Below are 17,241 nucleotides of genomic sequence, written 5' to 3' on the forward strand. Positions count from 1 at the left end.
GCCATTTCTTGGCAAAAGCCAATAGCCAGGTGCTTTCAAGAGTGTGTTATCTGAGACAGCTAGTGATGTTATTCCTGTGGGAATACATCAGGACATGGATAAAGAGTATGGAGCCTGTGTGTGGCCCAAAGAGGGGTGTTGCCAGAGGCCTCAGCCACGTTTTCCCTTGGACCATTAATGGGCGACACCATATACTGTTTCAGGAAATAAAATGCAAGAACAGTTGGAAGGAAATAGCCCAGGCTTTGCTACCTGGTTATTCAATCACTATTCATTACATGCCCCTACGTGAGTCACTACGGAGATAGCAATGTGCAAAATAATGTCCATTTCTTAAAGAAATTTTAATTATTAGAGTATGGCATATGTGAATAAAAACATTTAGGAATAATAATCTAAAATAGTCTCTATTTCTCAGAGTTCGTCAGTAAATATTTATTAATCACTTACTGAGGGCCAAGCATAAGTGGAATGAAAGCGTGTATGTAAAAGGCACTGTGGTTCACCTTGCAGAATTTACTATTGTAAAGAGTATGGATTATTTCATTTACTAATTTTATAAGACTATTAATGGAACTTTACAACATGCAAAATCATGCTAGATAAGAGATGAAAACCCACAATCTCACCCACAAGGAAATTACAGTGTGGTAGGGGAAAACATATAAACAGATTGATTATGGTCAATGTAGTATATACACAGGTGTGTGTTATATAATAATGCATACACATATTATTTTTACTACACTGAATTTTTTATTTTTTTTGGAGAGGTTTTTGCTATAGGGCGCGTGCGCTCGCCAGACAGACAGAGAGAAACAGAGAGACAGAAAGTGAGAAATTACCACCCAGGGGGGATGGCCATACCGCAATCCCTTCTCCTCCATTCTCCTCTTGGGATCTTGGGCACGCACGCACACGTGCCCGGCATGAGTTTTAAGCCAGAGGGCCTGGGACGCAAACTGCAGTCGACTACGTGGGAGTTCAGTGACATAGCCATTACGCTAACTGCTGGTCCCCTACTACACTGAATTTTGAACCGTTTATAGATAAGACAGATAGATCATGAATAAAATAACCATAAGAACTAGCAGAAATATCACAAAAAGGTGATATATGAAGGGAGTCTTTAAGATATTTTTAAAGTAAACTAATGAGTGATGGGCTTCCAAGTAAAGAGAACTAAACTTACAAAGACATGGAATCAGGAAATGGCATCCTGCTTCACTAATGGCAGATGCTCAGAAAAAGTGTTGAGCAATGATTGGAGAGGGGGCTAGAAGGGTAGAGATCAAATGGCAAAATGGAGAGAGATTTAATTTTACACAAAAGAAAGCCTTTAAAATAGCAAAAGAGACAAGGACAATTGCATTTGTGTACTAAAATATATATTTTAATTGCTGCAAGGACGATGGTTTGGAGTAGAACATGATTACAGGCAATGGTATAATTAGAAGTCTATTTCAGTAGTCAAAACAAAAGCTAATGAGAGAGATGGAATGGAGAATTATTTAGATGTAGAACCAAGGCAACATGATAGTCAATTGATATTGGAAACAGGGATAAGAAGTGTTAAGGATGATGTATTTCTACTGGGTGTTCTTCATTCCTCCTTGATCTCAATTGAGTATATTCAATTCACACTTTCTCTGGCATCAATAGGAGAGAAATTATTTTAAAAAAAATGACTACGAAGAGTGAAAGTTAAAGAGCTTGGATTTAAATATGTTGAGTTCAAGGTGCATGTGAAACATTTAATAGACAGGACCCACTACGTGAAAGTTACAGTAGTTATAGAATACTCTCTGGAAAAGTTTTTCTTATTCTAGGCCTAGAAAAATAGGTAGAGTGTGTAGAGGTGCAGGGCTGGGGTAGGAGGCCAGTTGGGAATGGAAGACATTCCAGGTAAAGGAATATTCTTACATGCTTAAGGTAGTCAAAGAGGTGCTTAAGGTGCTTGACCTCTACATGACTGACTGCAGTTAGAGTACTGTACTCAGTAGCTTGACACTCAGGCCAGGAGCATGTGCATGCATGCCCAAAATCCCAAGAGGAGAATGAAGGAGAAGAAATTTTTATGTGGCTTTTCTCAGAGGGGGGGTGTCATTTCTCGCTTTCTCTCTCTGTCTCTCTCTCTTTCTCTCTGGTGAGTATATGTGCCTATGGCAAAAATCTAAAAAAACAAAAAAAGTCAAAGAAATAGCAACAAAGACAGTACTGAGAACAACTCGAACAATGCAAATTCTAAGAAAGAAAATGATGTTCCACAGTCAAAATTAATCCAGGGTAATGATGAAAGTAGACTCAGAAGAAGAAGGCTGGTGGTAAAATGTAATATTGGTTTAGAGATTAGAAAACCTAGATGAATGATAAATAGGTTAGTATATTTTTCTTTTTATTTTTTTTGAGAGGTTTTTCACTAGATAGCGCGTGCGCTTGCCAGACAGAGAGACAGAAAGCTAGAAATCACCCCCCCAGAGGGGATGGCCATGACGCAATCCCTTCTCCTCCATTCTCCTCTCGGGATCTTGGGCACGCACGCACACGCGCCCGGCGTGAGTTTTAAGCCACCGGGTCCGGGACGCGAACCGCAGTCGACTACATGGGAGTCCAGCGACATAGCCATTACGCTAACTGCTGGTTCCCAAGGTTAGTATATTTTTCAAGGCATGAAAAGTATAAGACTGTCATCTCAACAAACTAAAATGCAAGATCTCCAAAGTTTAGTATTTAGAGTTTCTTGAATAGCAGTGATACTAATATTCACTAGATGCTAGGCACTGCACTTCTAAGAAATCATATGAAATGTATATCATTATTATTAGCATTTTATGGGTGAGGAAACTCAGGCACGGAGTTGTCCAGTAACTTACTAGAGTTTGCATAGTTACAAGTGGTGGGATAGCTGTCCGTGTAGCCTGCATACTGCATCACTTCTCCGCGTTGCTTCCCAAGTAAGTGGCTGCTGTAATTCAGCACCTTCCCTTTCAACTCACCCTTCTGCATCTTTGCCACCATCACCGTGCTGACTCCGTGGATGGTCTGCTCTGTCCTCTTGGTAACACTGATACAGACCACAGCTTGTCAAGTCTTCTTTAAAGCACTAAGGAGAATAAAATAGAAACACAGGAAGAATACTCAGAAAACCAGTCTGATTTATGAGACACCCATCTCTAATCATTTTAAATTTTTTTCTTTTCATTAGTAATTAAACTTAGAATCATATATATATCATTTAGCTGATAGAAAGAATTTACCCAACATTAAATACACCTTAGATCAGACCAGTTGAGAATACTATACATGTTATCATCCACAGGTCATAAACCATTTCTGTGACCCACACATATCCTACCCCTCCATTTTTTCTCCCTAATTGCCTTCTCTCCCACCCTCCTTCCACATTGTCTCTAGTGTCCATTACTATTTTCAGTGCTTTTATGCCATCTAATCTTTCAGTCTCTACCATAGAGTGCAGGCAATATATGTTAAGTGCAACATACAATGTCTCTCTTTCATAGTCTGACTTACTTCACTCAGTAATAAATCTTCCATATGTGTCCACTCTCTATCAAATACCAGGGTCTTGTTACTTTTTATGACTGAATAGTATTCCATGGAGTATATGTACCACACTTTTTCAATACATTCTTCTGTTCATGGGCATTTGGGTTGGTTCCATGTCTTAGCAATTGTAAATAAGGCCTCAGTAAACATAGATGTGCAAGCACTTTTCCAACTGAGCATTCTCCAGTTGTGTGGATAGATACTTAGGTGTGGAATTGCTGGATCAAATGGTAGTTCTACTTGTAGGTCTTTGAGGAATCTCTATATTGTTTTCCACAGTGGCTGGACCAATGTACATTCCCACCAACAGTGTGGGAAAAGTTCCCCTTTCACCACAACTCTGCCAACACTTACATTTATTTGTATTTTTAATCTTCACCATTCTGAAAGGGGTTAAGTGGTATCTCATTGTGGTTTTGATCTGCATCTCCCTTATGATGAGGGGTGTTGAGCATTTCCTCATATGCTTTTTGGATATTCATATGTCTTCCTTAGAGAGAATTTTGGTTGGCTCATTTTCCCATCTTTTAATTGGGCTAATCTTTTGTTCGTTTGTTTTTTTGTTTTTTGGGGGGAGTGGGGTGGGGGTAAGTCACTTGAATTCCCTGTAATTCTGGTTATTAGTCCCTTATCTGAGCATTGTTTACAAAAATATTCTTCAATTCTGAGAGTTATCAAGTCACACTAATTACTGTGTCTTTCTTTGTGCAGAAACTTCTTAATCTGCTGTAATCCCACTTGTCTATTTTTGGAATTATTGCCTATGCTTTGGGGGGGTCTTACTTTAAAAAAGTCTTTGCCTGTCCCAATTCTCCAGAGTTTCCCCAGTATTTTCCACCAGTAGTTTTATGGTTTTAGGTCTTAGATTTAGATCTTTAATCCATTTTGAGTTGATTTTTCTTAATGGTAAAAGATAAGGGATAAGTTTCATCTTTCTGCAAGAGGATACCCAGTTTTTCCAGCACTATTTGCTAAAGAGGTTTTCCTTTTCCACTGTATAGACTGATATCCTTTGAAAAAAATCAATTGGCTGAATGTTTTGGAGTTTATTTTTAGGGTCTCTATTCTGTTCCATTAGTCCACTTGTCAATACTATGCTGTTTTGATTATCACAGCTTTGTAATACATTTGGGGTGAGGGAGTGAGATGCTGCCCACTCCACTCTTCTTGCACAGGATTGCTTTGTCAATACAGGGTCTTTTATGATTCCAGACAAATTCTATGACTTGTCTGTTCTAGATCTGTGAAGAATGTCTCTGGGAATTTGACTGCTATTGCATTAAATGTGTACATTATTTTGGGTAGAATTGTCATTTCTCCAATCCAGGAAGTTTATCCCTAGGTATCTTATATGTTTTGTAGCATTGGCTAAGACTTTCAGCACTATATTGAAAAGGAGTGGAGAAAGTGGGCAGCTTTATCTAGCACCAGTTTTTAGAGGAAATGCTTAAAGCTTTTTCATTCAGTATAATATTAAGCTGTAGGTTTTTTACACATGGCTTTTACTGTGTTGAGAAATGACCTCTTTATGCCAATTTTGCTAAGAGTCTTAATCATGAAAGGACGTTGTATTTTATCAAGTGCTTTCTCTGAAGCAATTGAAATGATCATATGGTTTTTATCATTCTTTCTGTTAATATGGCGTATTACGTTTATGGTTTTGAGTATGTTGAACCACCCTTGCTTGCATCTCTGGAGTAAAGCCTACCTGGCCGTGATCAATAATTTTGTTGGCACATTCATACTATGAAATACTGTGTATTCTTTATAAGGAATATGTGTGCTTTAATCCAAAGGGATAAGCTATATTTTTAAAGGAAAATGCACATCACAAAATAATTTTAACGTTGTACTCCTCTTTCTGTAAAAAAGCAGGAGAGAGAAACTATCTTTTTTTTTAAGAGAGATTTTTGCTATAGGGCCCTTACGCTTGCCCAAGAGACAGAGAGACAGAAAGCAAGAAATCACCCACATTCCCCAGGTGGAATTCCACACCACAATCCCTTCTCCTCCATTCTCTTGGGATTTGGGGAACGCATGTACTCATACCCAGAGTGAGTTTTAAACCACCAGATTTTGGACACAAACTGCAGTTGACTACGTGGGAGTCCAGTGATGTAACCATTACACCATCTGCTGGTCCCAAGAAACCATCTTTATGCATGCATAGACTAATGTATTTGCATAAGCACAGAGAAACGAGTGGAACCATCTACGTCAAATGATAAGTTTTTTTTTTCTTTCTCTACATCACATAATATGAGTTTTCAACATATGACTGTAATACATGACAATCAAAGATATTACTATGCCGTACGGCTGAATGGATTGAAAAACTGTGGCACGTGTACTCTATGGAATACTATTCAGCCATTAAGAACAACAAAACCCTGGCTTTTGAAAGAAAGTGGAAAAATATGGAAGATTTACTGCTGAGTGAAGCAAGCCAGGCTATGAAGGAGAGACTCTGTATGTCCCCACTTAATATACACTGAATGTCCACACTCTATAACTGAAACGGGTGGGCTAAAGGATGTACAAACACAAGAGATGGATGTGAATGCCAGATGTGGTGTGTGTGGAGGAGTGGGGCCTGGGGAAGAACATTTGGAGGAGGGATACGAAGACAGCATTGTTGAGACAGGGAGGTAGTGTTGTTATATTTTGATCAACTTGACTGGGGAGAAATGTTCGTATATTGAAATGATCAACTTGTAAGCTAAATAATGTAATTGAATGTATTTTTAAAAATGTAAAAAAACAATTAAAAAATAATAATAACAAATAGAATTAAATAAATAAATAATTCTTTAAAAAATTTTTTAAAAAAAGATATTACTATGTACATCATTTTTCAACAGTTTGATTATTGAAGTAGGGTGGGATCAGAGGGGGAGGGAAGTTGATTTTCATTTTTTTTTCTTTTTTTTTCTTAAACTTCAAGAAGGCTTGTGTGCATGCTAGAGAAAGACAGAGAGACAAAAAAGAGAGAGAGGGAGAAAGCACCTCCCAAAGGTGTGTGATCATGTCACCATCCCTTCTCCATCTTTACATCCCCTAAAGACTTGGATCATGCACACACATACACACCAGCCACATTTTCCAAGCTGCCAGGTCTGACTTCTGAACTGCCGTCAACCAGATGGGATTCAGCTCCTCCTACCACTACAGGCTGCTGGGCTGGCCTAATTAACTTTTTGCTAGGAGACTCTGGATATAGTTTGATCTGTCATTATATAAATCTATTTTATGACTGTTCTTAATTGGTACAATCCAAATAACTGTAATCAAAGATATAAAAAGTATCAGAAGGTATATTCTTCTAGGAGAATAAGCATAAAGACAAAATCATTACACGTGGCATGTGTAATGTGTGAAGAAGATCAGTGGATGATACAGGCAGCAAAAGGACCCTGGATTCAAGAAATTTCAGAGGAAGTGAGTAGCAGACAAATAGATTCTTACAGCAAGCTAATAATACTCCCATGAGTATTGACTATGTATGTTTCTGTTTCCATAAAGTTTTCCATTTCAAAAAAACACAGTAGTTAGCATGCAATGATTTTTTTTTCCTTAATATAGAGGATTTTCTGGTTCATTATTCCACTTGAACCTCACAAGAATCCTGTCTTGTCCCCAGTATCACATTCCTATTTTGCACATAGGGAAACTGAATCTCAAATAGTAAAGTGCCTTTTCTAAGATCACACAGCTGCTAAGAAGACACACACTGGGCTGACAGCCAGCTCTCTTGGATCAAACATTTATATTTTTTTTTTCCTCAAAAGCACCACAATGCCAAGGTTCTTGCTCAACTCCAAGAGAAACATGTTGGAATAAGAGGAGTACACTCCCACTGTTGAGTGACGAGTTGATCAGGGGAACCCAATATGAATAAAAAATTAGCCTCACTGTATCCAAACTGATAGAGGAGACAGGCTGGAAGCCTCTATTCCTGACTGCCAGAAGATCCTCATGACCTCAGGCAAGTAAACTCACTCCTATGTCTTAGTTTCCTTCTTGGTAAATAAGATACTCTATTTTCCTCCAAAGAAAAAGTATTCTGAGATCACTTGGCTTTTATCTACAGTAGTTTTTGTTTGTTTGTTTGTTTGTTTATTTGTTTTCTTCTTAGAGGTTTTTGCTGTAGGGTGCATGGGCTAGCCAGAAAGAGGGACAGAGAGACAGAAAGCAAGAAATCACCCCCTAGGGGGATGGCCACACCGCAATTCCCTCTTCTCCATTCTCCTCTCAGGATCTTGGGCTCCTACAACGTTTTTATAAGCAACTGAGAGAAGATTCCTCTCCTCCGATAATTCAGCTCCTTGCTCGGTTACAGACTTCATGCAGGCTGCCATGTCATCATATCGCTCAGCCTGCTGGGCCAGTTTGGCCTCTGCACCAGCTCATTTTTATCCATGACTGGATGTTCTGTGTCCGGAGTGGGTGGCAGCGGACAAACGCAGCTCAGCAGTCTCTGGGCGGCGGCAGCAGCGGCGAGGCACATGTGCGTATGTGCCCAGCATGAGTTTAAGCCACTGGTTCCGGGACTCAAACTACAGTCACCTACATGAGCATCCAGCAACATAGCCATTACGCCAACTGCTGGTCCCTCTACAGTAGTTTTGAACCAGTTGATAGAATGCACTACACAGAGTGCCTGATCCAGCTCTCTCAAAAGTGACTCCTTGAGCCTCTGTTGGGCCTCTGGGTTCAGCTCAGGGCTCTGAAGCCCTCTTCCAGCCAGGGATCCTGCCCTTGTATTAGCCAGTTAGGCAAGCAGCCCCTCCTCTTGTTCTTCTCTGTCCCTTCTAACTTTTTTTTGTCTCTCTTTTAAAAAACAGCTTTTCTTCCCTGCTTGTACCTTTCTCTTGTTAATTTCTCTCTTCTTCTCCTACCCAGGGTAGAAAGGGGCCAGGCATCTTCACCTTATCCTCTTTTGTGCCTTTGTGCATCACACTTGGCACCACATGGTTCTCCATTTTTAATCCAATTTCATTTTCTGTGAAATAATATTTTTCTTTTCTTCTTTTTGCCCTTTTCACTTTTTCTTCTAGTACTTTCCTTCTTTTTTCTTTGTTTTTTTTTCTATCTATTTCTATTGCCTATGTTGTTTTCCTTTTTCCTTTGTTTCCTCTTTTTTTCTGCTCAGCCCTTAACTACTGCCTAGAGACGACTAGGTGTGTAGTAGCTAAACATCTGAACATTGTGAGTTTTAGAGAATTCTTTGCACCTCACAGTAGTAGTTGCAAAAATAGTGACATTCCCCTTTATAGATCCAATTGCAAAACTCCTCTGGTGATTTCCACATTGAAGGACACAGTAGAAGGGAGAAAAGAGCACCAAATCATTTCACAGTGAGGGAAACACATGAGCTCACAGTCACAAAATCCTTCTCCAATAAACTGGCCAGAATTGAATATGTTACTAATGACTAAAAATCAGAAAAAAAAAGTCTCAAGGATGAGAAAATCAAGTAGTACATCTCCAGCAAGAGAACACTGTAACTAGTCTCCAAGTAAGGAAAAATTAGAGGATATAACCAAAATGTCAGCCAAATAATTTAGAATATTTATAGTAACAAAATTCTATGCGATGCAAGAGAAAAGAGACGTTGAGCTCCAAGAGATGAGGAAGTTCTTCCACAATATAAAAGAAGAATTGGACACCATAAAGAAGAATCAAACAGAGCTGTTAGATATAAAGAGTATAATATGGGAAATTAAAAATGCCCTTGAAAATATCAAAAGCAGGTTAGAACATGCAGAAGATCGAATTTTGAATCTAGAAGAAAAAACTCCAATAACTTAGAAAAAATTATCAAAAATACTGAGAAAACAGCCAAGAAAACTGAGGATAATGTATGAGAAATACTAGATACTATGAAACACCCCAATATATGAATAAGTAGTATTCCATAAGGAAGAAACTAATAAGGGCATTGATAATCTATTCCACAAAATTCTGGAAGAAAACTTTCCAAGTCTAGAGAGGCACTCAAATATCTAGACCCAAGAAATACAAAGAACCCCGAGTAGAATCAATCCAAGAAGATCCTCTCCACATCACATCATAGCTAGATTGACCAAAACAACAGATAAAGACAAGATACTAAGATTGGCAAGAGAGAAATGTCAAATCACTTACAAAGGCTATCCTGTCAGGCTAACACCGGACCTTTCATTGGATACATGGAAAGAATGAGAAATATATTCACAGTGCTGAATGAAAAATAATTTAAATCAAGAATACTATACCTAGCAAGATTATCCAGCAAGATTATCCTTCATATGGGAAAAGAAAATAAAAATGTTCTCGGATAAACAAAACCTGATAGAATTAACCAATTCCTGACCAGCTCTTCGCTAACACCGGACCTTTCATTGGATACATGGAAAGAATGAGAAATATATTCACAGTGCTGAATGAAAAATAATTTAAATCAAGAATACTATACCTAGCAAGATTATCCAGCAAGATTATCCTTCATATGGGAAAAGAAAATAAAAATGTTCTCGGATAAACAAAACCTGATAGAATTAACCAATTCCTGACCAGCTCTTCAAGAAATTCTGAAAAGAGTACTACACCAAGAAAACTAGAGAAACAGACAGCAATAAGAGAATAAAAAACAACAAGGAATGTGGCCAACTTAATGGTAGGGACAAGTCTGGAAATTTCATTAATAATGGTGAATGTTAATGAATTAAATTCTCCCATCAAGAGACACAAACTGGCTGAATGTATTAAAAATCAGAAACCTTCCATCTGTGGCCTAAAAGAACCCCATCTCAGGGGTAAAGACATACAGAGACTAAAAGTGAAGGGCTGGAAAAAGATACTCCATGCAAACGGAAACCATAAAAGAGCAGGAGTCGCTATACTGATTTTGGACAAAATAGGCTTTATGACGAAAACCATAAGAAAAGACAAAGAAGAGCTTTATAGTAGTAAAAGGGTTATTTCACCAAGAAGACATAACGCTTATAAATATCTATGTACTGAACTGAGGCGCACCCAAATATGTAAAGGAAATACTGCTAGATCTAAAAGGAGAGATAAATGGTAACACAGTAATTGTTGGAGATCTCAACATCCCATTATCTCCTTTAGACAGGTCAATGAGACAAAAAACAAGCAAAGAGTTTCAGGACCTGAATGATACCATAAATCAGATGGATTTGATAGACATGTATAGAACTTTCCACCCAAAAAACGTAAAATATACATTTTTTCATAGCCCCGTATAGTACTTTCTCAAAGATTGACCACATGTAAGCATAAAACCAGCCTTTACAGATTCAAAGGCATAGAAACTATATGCAGCATCTTCTCCAACCATGATGGAATTAAACTTGATATTAATCTCAGGAAAAACACTCAAAAATATACAAATACATGGAAACTAAATAACCTACTCTGACTGACGTCATGACTACTGAAGAGATTAAGACTGAAATCAAATGATTCATGGAAACAAATGATAATGAGTACACAAGTTTCCACAATTTATGGGACACTGCAAAGCAATCATAAGAGGGAAATTCATAGCAATTAATGCTCACAAAAAAAAAAAAAAGGTGGAAAGGCGGCAAAAGGACAACCTAACATTATGCCTTGGGGAATTAGAAAAACAACAATAAAAAATTTCAAAAAATTCCAGGAGAAAAGAAATAAAGATTTGGCCAGAAATAAATGAAATAGAAAATAAGTGAACTATACAGAAAATAGATGAAAGCAAAAGCTGGTTCTTTGAAAAGATAAACAAGATTGACACACCACTAGCTAGACTAATTAAGAAGAAGACAGAAAGAAACCAGGTAAATCAAATTTGCAGTGAATCAGGCAACATTACAACAGACATAACAGAAATACAAGACATCATTAAAGGATACTATGAGAGACTATATGCCAACAAAGAAGAAAACCTAGATGAGATGGACAAATTCCTGGACACATATAATCTACCAAGATTGACTCAGGAGGACATTGAAATCCTGAATAGACCTATAACAAGCAATGAGATTGAATCAGTAATAAATAACCTCCCCCCCCCAAAAAAAAAAAGTCCGGGTCCTGATGACTTCACTGCAGAATTTTACAAAACTTTTAAAGAAGAGGTAATCCCCATTCTACTCACACTGTTTCTAAAGATCCAAAAGGGAAGAATCCTTTCAAATTTATTCTATGAGACATCCATTACCCTCTGAAAACAGATAAGGATACGACAAAAAAAGAAAACTACATATCTATATCTCTGATGAATATAGATGCAAAAATTCTCAACCAGATACTTGCTAATCATATTCAACAGCATATAAAAATGGTTATTCATCACAACCAGGTAGGCTTTATTCCAAGGATGCAAGGGTGGTTCAACATATGCAAAACCATAAATGTAATACACCTTATCAACAGAAAGATAAAAACCATATGATCATTTTGATCGATGCCATAAAAGCATTTGACAAAATACAACATTCCTTTATGATTAAGACTCTTCATAATATTGGCATTAAAAGATTATTTCTCAGCATAACAAAACCATCTATGAAAAATCTATAGCTAACATTATACTGAATGGGGAAAAGCTGAAAGCTTTTCCACTAAAAACTGGTACAAGACAAGGCTTCCCACTTTCTCCACTTCTATTCAATGTAGTACTGAATATCCTAGCCAGTGCAATCAGAAAAGAGAAGGAAATAAAATGCATTTCAATAAAGAAAGAAGAGCTAAAATTATCCTTGTTTGCAGATTACATAATTGCATACATAGAAGACCCAATAGTGTCCATGAAAAAATTCCTCAAAATAATAAATGCATACAGTAAAGTGGCAGAATACAAAGTTAACTTACAAAAGTCTATAGCATTTCTATATACAATCAACAAGCAGAGAGAAACAGAACTGAGGAAAGTAATCCCATTTACCATAACCGTAAGAAGTATAAAATACTTAGGAATAAAACTAACCAAGAAAGTCAAAGACTTCTTCAAAGAAAACTATGAAAACCTTAAAAAGGAAATTGAAAAGTATATTAAAAAGTGGAAGAACATCCCATATTCCTGGAATGGGAGAACTAATACAATCAAAATGGCAATCCTACCCTAATTAATCTACATATTTAATGTAACCCCTAAAAAATTACAAGAGATATTCCCACAGATCTAGAAAAGACAATCATATAGGACCAGCAGATGGCATGATGGCTATGTTGCTGGACTCCCATATAGTCAACAACGGCTCAAGTCCCAGATGCAGTGGCTTAAACTCACACCAGGCGCGTGTGCATGCGTGCCCAACATCCTGAGAGGAGAATGGAGAAGAAGGGATTGTGGCATGACCATCTCCCCTGTGGCTTTATTTCTCTCCTTCTGTCTCTCTGTTTCTCTCTTTCTGATGAGCACAAGCGCCCTATAGCAAAAATCTCTCCAAAAAAGAAAGAAAGAAAAGACAATTATGGAATTTGTCTAGAATCCTAAAGGACCCAGTTTTGCTAAAGGCATCCTGCACAAGAAGACTGGAGTAGGTGGCATCTCATTTCCTGACCCCAAAGTATATTACAAAGCTGTGATAATCAAAACAGCATAGTATTAGCACAACAGACAGGAGGACCAATGGAACAGAGTAGAGACCCCAGAAATAAACCCCAAAACATACAGCCAACTCATCTTTGACAAAAGGTACCAGTAATCCAGTGGGAAAAGGGAAAAATCTTTAACAATTTCTTTCTTTAGCAAATGTTGCTAGAAAAACTGGATATCTGCCTGCAGAAAGATGAATCTGAACCCCTATATGTCACCATTAACAAAAATCTACTTAAAGTGGATCAAAAATCTAAGCATAAGACTGCAAACTATAAAACTACTGGTGGAAAACACTGGGGAAACTCTGGGAGACATTGGAGTAAGCAAAGGCTTCTTAAGCAAGACCCCCAAAGTGCAGGCAATAATTTATCCCCAAAATAGACAGATCAGATTACATCTCATTAAGAAATTTCTGCACAGCAAAGGACACCGTAATTAGTGTGAATTGATAACCTTCAGAATGGGAGAGAATTCTTGTTAATTGTGCCTCATATAAGGGACTGATAACCAGAATATACAGGAAACTCAAGTAGCTTACCCTGAAGAAAATGATTAACCCAATTAAAAGGTGGGGAAATTAGCTACATAAACAACTCTCTAAGGAAGACATACAAACAGCCAAAAAGCATATGAAAAAATGCTCAACATCCCTCATAGTAAGGGAGATGCAGCTCAAAACCACAATGAGATATCACCTAACCCCAGTCAGAATGGCAAAGATTAAAAAAAAATAATAATAACGATAAGTGCTGGAGGGGATGTGGTGAAAGGGGAACCCTTTTACAATTTTGGTGGGAATGTAAATTGGTCCAGCCACTGTGGAGAACAATATGGAGGTTCCTCAATGACCTTCAAATAGAACTAGTACATGATCTAGCAATTCCACTCCTGGGTGTCTACCCAAAGGACAGGAGAATGCTCAGTAGGGAAAAAAAATAGGGAAAGTGCCTGCATATCAATATTTATTGTGGCATTATTCACGATTGCTAAGACAGAACCAATCGAAATGTCCACAAACAGATGAGTGGATTATAAAATTGGGGCACATAAACTCCATGGAATACTTTTCAGCCATTAAAAAACAAGGCTCTGGAATTTGATAGAAAGTGGACAAATATGGAAGATTTGTTGCAGAGTGAAGCAAGTCAGGCTGTGAAAGAGAGACACTGTATGTCTCCACTTAACATATACTGACTGTCTACACTCTATGGTACAGACTGAAAGACTGGAGAACATAAAAGCATTAAAAATTGCAATGGAAACTGGAGACAAAGTGGAAAGACAGTGTGGGAGGGGAAGAGTATAAGAAAGGAAATTTGGGGGAAAAATAGAGAGGTAAGACACTTGTGGGACACAGATACAGCTTATTATCTGTTTATGAGGATGTGTATAGTATTCTCAACTGGGATAGACTGAGGCAATGCATTATGCTTAGAAAAGTCTCCTTACAATATAAATGATGTATAGTAATTGAATGTATAAATAATAATAATAAATATAATTAATTAATTATTTTTTAAAAATTTTTTAAAAAGTAGTGACTCCTTAAAAACATATTCAGGAAGATGATTTATAACATGGCCGTCCCACACCATTCAACTGATGGTGACAATAATCCTGCTAAAAGTGTCTAAGAGACTGAATATAAATTAAAACCGTATCTGTTCAAAGCTGCTGGGCTGCGAGGAGCTATTAGAAAAACCTGATATCGGGACCAGCCATTAGCATAATGGCTATGTCACTGAACTCCCATGTAGTTGACCGTGATTTGAGTCCCAGACCCGGTGGCTTATACTCATGCCAGGTACATATGTGTGCATGCCCAAGATCCAGAGAGGAGATTGGAGGAAAAGAGATTACAGCAGGGCCATCCCCCTTGAGGGATGATTTCTCACTTTCTGTCTCTCTGTCTTTCTCTGTCTTTCTGGCGAGCACACGCGCCCTATAGCAAAAAAAAAATAAAATAAAATAAAGCCTGATATCTTTAGTAGTCCCTATTTGTGTGAAAGAATGTGAAAATTGCAGCCAAGGCCAAAGGCGATACACCCTAACCCTAGAAAACCATGTATGGTAAGAGAAACAGTGTGTACATATATGTAGACTATGATGGTATAAATAGAAGGCTGTAGATACCAGCTACATTTGGGAAATTTGGTCTTCTTTTTCATTGCTTGAGAAAAACAAATACTAAAAGTCTCAAAACAGCTTCTTTGCAGTTATTGAAGAGTTAAGAATGAATAAATGGTCATTCATGTCATAGGTATAGGATAATGGGTTTGTGTGCATTTTATTTATTTTTTAGTTTATCTATTTTATTCTTCCATAAGCAAATGCACACACATGTGAGAGAAAATTCCCAAAGGAATCTTGAGACTGCAATGCACCTTTCACCTTCAGCCAGATCCCCTCCCCACTCTTACCTCATCTCAAGATCATGGACATGTATGTACTTACTACATTCAGAAAAGTCTCCAGACTTAAATTGAGAACCTTCCTGTCTGAGATTGCCTCACAAGAGTATTGTGTTTTACCGCTAAGCCACTATCTGGCCCTGTGTGCATTTTATTTCTTTTCTTTTAAGTTTGCTATAGGGCTCGTGCACTAGCTAGAGACAGAGAGAAAGAGATAGAGAGACAGAAAGTGAGAAAGCACCCCCTAGGAAGGACGGCCACACTGCAATTTCTTCTCCTTTGTTCTTCTCTTAGGCTTTGGGGCATCCACACATACAGGTCCAATGTGTTTTTCAAGCTGCTAGGTCAGGACTTGAACTGTGTAGTCAGACGTGTGAGATTCAGCTACCTTAACCCCTGTGCCGGCTGCTGGCCTACCTGTGTGCATTTCCTATTCCTCCAGCAAGATGATAAGTCCCTGGAGCCAAAAGGCATGTCTTGTGACATGTCTACTTAGTGTCTGCTTCTTACTTTCCTGCTCACCTTCACCTGGTGCCTGACTCAGAGTTCTGCACACAGAGGCTCACTGAAGGTTGATGTTGAGAAACTGGATTCACAGCCAGAAGATTTCCTGAGTATGCAATAGAGAAAAGCCAACAAGCCACAGCCACTGAATTCTGAAACATAGGATTATAACTGAAATACTACATAAGCTATTATAGTAGCACACATTTAGATGGTACAGCTCAAGCATGGTAAATGTCCTTTCATCCATTTTTTTAAATTATAGCAAAATAAACAGATTACCTAACACTATATTCCTTTCCATTTATAGATACACTTAAAAGCAATCCAGAGCTATGTATACACCTAAAAATCAACCTTTTCATTCCTTATCAGGTACACACCAGGTATTATAGTTCACTTGTTTTGCCACATAATGCCTATTATATGGGTAACATTTGGAGGTTCTTCTGTTATTTAGTTTGTTCTGGTTTTTCTGTTTATTTTTTAAGACCTAGTTCCTTCCTCCCAGTATATCACAACAGAGTGAGGGAAATAGTTCAGACTAATGTCTTCCATGTCCACAGTCCAAGCTGAGTGAACATCCACTCTGAGAAACACTAGGTTGGGCAAATCTGTGGCTAAAAATGTGCGAGGCAAAGCCTCTGCTTTCAAGGACAGAGCTCATAGTTCTCTTGAGTGGTTAAATTTAGTATTAAGTACTTGGTATACCACAACCTTCCCAGTTACATTTCTTGCCTAATAAATGCAGAAGTCAAGGCAGTAGATGGTATAACTATGAAAGAAATAAAAGTAAAAGGTCACTTTTCCTAATGTGAATCTGCGTAATCCTTGACAGGCATCGTAAAACAGCAGTGTGGTATAAACAGAGCACACAGCATCATTGAGTGGAATGGGCCAATTGTGTGATCTCCTACATTTCAATGAAAAAATACCTTTCCTGGGGCTCTTTACTTGATAAAATAATGTAAGAGAGTTAAAAAGGAAAAAGCAAAAGGGAGGGTGACAAGAGGAAAAAGAAAAGGGAGAACAAGAAAAAAGAAACAAAATTTTCTGTCATTTTCAGAATTGATCAACTCTTCGCCAAAAATATATATATATTCTATTTACTCCCCCCTGAAAAGAAGTCACTGACTCAACCTTCTACTTAGCTTCAAGAGTCACACACTCTTT

The sequence above is a fragment of the Tupaia chinensis genome, unplaced genomic scaffold (genome assembly GCF_000334495.1).
Source record: "Tupaia chinensis unplaced genomic scaffold, TupChi_1.0 Scaffold146445_1, whole genome shotgun sequence".
Taxonomy (NCBI): domain Eukaryota; kingdom Metazoa; phylum Chordata; class Mammalia; order Scandentia; family Tupaiidae; genus Tupaia; species Tupaia belangeri.